This window comes from Mauremys reevesii, linkage group 4, assembly GCF_016161935.1.
Source record: "Mauremys reevesii isolate NIE-2019 linkage group 4, ASM1616193v1, whole genome shotgun sequence".
Lineage (NCBI taxonomy): Eukaryota > Metazoa > Chordata > Testudines > Geoemydidae > Mauremys > Mauremys reevesii.
In genome coordinates, this window is record NC_052626.1 from 42,575,022 (window position 1) to 42,577,635 (window position 2,614).

The window sequence follows — 2,614 nt, forward strand, 5'->3', positions numbered from 1 at the left end:
ATCTTACAAGATGGTGTGTACTATTCCTTTGGGAGTAGAGAATGTGAGTTCTATGAGCGTTCAGTGGAACATGGGCTGAGCAGTCCAGGATGCTCAGAGGCTGGCATGTGCCTATTACTAACCTGTCCAGAGAGGCCTAGAAGGAAGCACTTACCTTGCCAGAGGCTGGTAGTTTTAGGGAGCTGATCCACAGTAGGCACAGACAAAAATTCTCACATTAAGGGAAGCTGGTAACAAGGAGCCTTACAACCCCTTGGAAGTGTCACATTACTTCTGTTGTCAGGATCCTCTACATTCCACTATTGTGTCCATGGAATTTATTGTGAAATTCACCCCATGGGACTGAATTGTGCTCCAGAATTTTAGCTTTAAGAATGTTTCTAGCCCTCATGGTTGTGAATTGTGAACCCAGTTTAATGAAGGCAGTGATGTCTTCCTGAATCTGCAGAGAGCCTAAACCAATAGCTCTGAGAGGCAGGAGTTACTCCATTCATTTCAATCGGTGTTTTACTCTATAATTTAAAGGTGATAATTTCAATCCCACCATTATTAACTATTTCACCACTCATAATTGTAGTAGAAACATCCAGCTAGTGTTTATCCCACAATTCCAAACTCTCTTCACACCTCCCTAGCTACCAAAAATCCCAACTGTCCTAAACCCAGCTACTGCCATCTCCAATTTTTCCCAACAGCTGCTACAATGTGGTTATGTAATATCAGTTAAAAAAAATCTGACATCAAAATTGGGAGAACAAACTAAACTGAATACAAATGTAACAGGGCGTACTGACTTTTTTTTTTTAAATAAAAACCCTTTTTAACATTTATCTGAAGCTGCTAGAATTCTTTATCATGCCACCTACTATAGGGACCTTGCAACAGAATGTAGGTCCAGATTACTACAGATAACATGGGGTCTCTTGTCTACTGTGCTTTACATTATCAATTAGCTTAATGAACACAAAACAAAGCATAATAGTTAATGGGATAAATTTACATGTACGTCAGGGGAAAGAGGTGGTGATGGATCAAAGCCTTATAGGTCTAGCCTCTGCTTCATGGACTCAGACGTGAGGCAAGAGATTATACGTACATTCATGAGGGGAAAAAGTTTCATAACAATTACACATACCATTCTAATAGAGATTATAGAGTTGAGGGTCTGGTGGTCTTGGCTGCTTTGAGCAGATAGTGACTCTTCTGCAATCCTTCTGAAAGATCCTAGCAGAACTATGAATGGGATTTTTAAAGACAGTTCCAGAGCCAGCACTTGATTGAAACATTTGAAATTTACATGAGCCATTCAAGCACTAACCTCATGGCTTTCAATGCCATTTTAACCAAAATAGTGCAGATTTTTTATTATTTTAAAGCTACTGCATTTAAGACCAACTTTGTGAAAGCTACTGCAACTGCTAATGAAGTCTATGGGAGTAAGCCCAATGCATATGAGGGATGAATAGGGACCCTTGTCTTTGCTGTGTAGACAGAGCCCTGTTGAAGAACAACCAGTCCCTGCTGCCAGCCTAAGCAGGGCCCTGGAGCTCAGTAAGGGGCTTAATAGCAAGCGTTGCATCAGTTTGGCACCTTTTCTCCTCTGCCCCAACCCCTCCCAGCGAGAGGATTGCAGAATGCCTAGAAGAGGTGCCCTGTGCCCAGCTATGAATATCTTGTAAAATAGTGCCTGCATCATGCAGGAAGTGGGCAGACACACATGAAGACATGCAGAGTTTCAGGAATGCACGTAAGACACTATCAGGTTTAATTCATTATGCTGACAATATAATAATTGAAGAAAAGCTGACTAATTCCAAATAGGGACTGAACACCTTTATTATTGCCCGTTTAGTAGAGATGCTGAAGTTTGCCTCCAGTACTCTCCCCAACCATCATGCTTGCCAGTTTTTCCTTCAGCAAGGACCCCCAGGAAGTTGATGGCAAGTGAATTTTTTAAGTTAAGTATCAGAGGGGTAGCCGTGTTAGTCTGGATCTGTAAAAGCAACAAAGAATCCTGTGGCACCTTATAGACTAACAGACGTTCTGCAGCATGAGCTTTCGTGGGTGAATACCCACTTGCATCTGAAGAAGTGGGTATTCACCCACGAAAGCTCATGCTGCAGAACGTCTGTTAGTCTATAAGGTGCCACAGGATTCTTTGTTGCTTTTTTAAGTTAGTTTATCCTCATGCTTGACTGTCACAGCTAAACAAAGAATCTTCTTCATTTGAAACTTGATGGGAGATTTGACCTCAGTAACACTGGCCCCCATGTTCTTATGTGGAGGAGAGAGGAGAACTTTGTCAGTTTTGTTCAGACCCAGAACACACAGAATCTACTTAGTCAGGGATTTGGAAGGCAGGACTGTGGTGTTCTATATAGGTCCCCACAACCCACCTTCTTGTGTTGATTTTTTTCAGAGCCTTTATGTCCACATGAGGTATATCCACTGCCATGGCCTCATAATTTTGCTGATTCCCCACCATTCAGATAATGAAATTTAAAGTGTGGGGCAGACTTCAGCTGTGCCAGAAAAATGCATGTCCTGCTGCAGGCAACAGTTTTTTCAGACTGATCTGCAACTCCAGTTTCTAGGAACTTGTGTTTCCATTCTG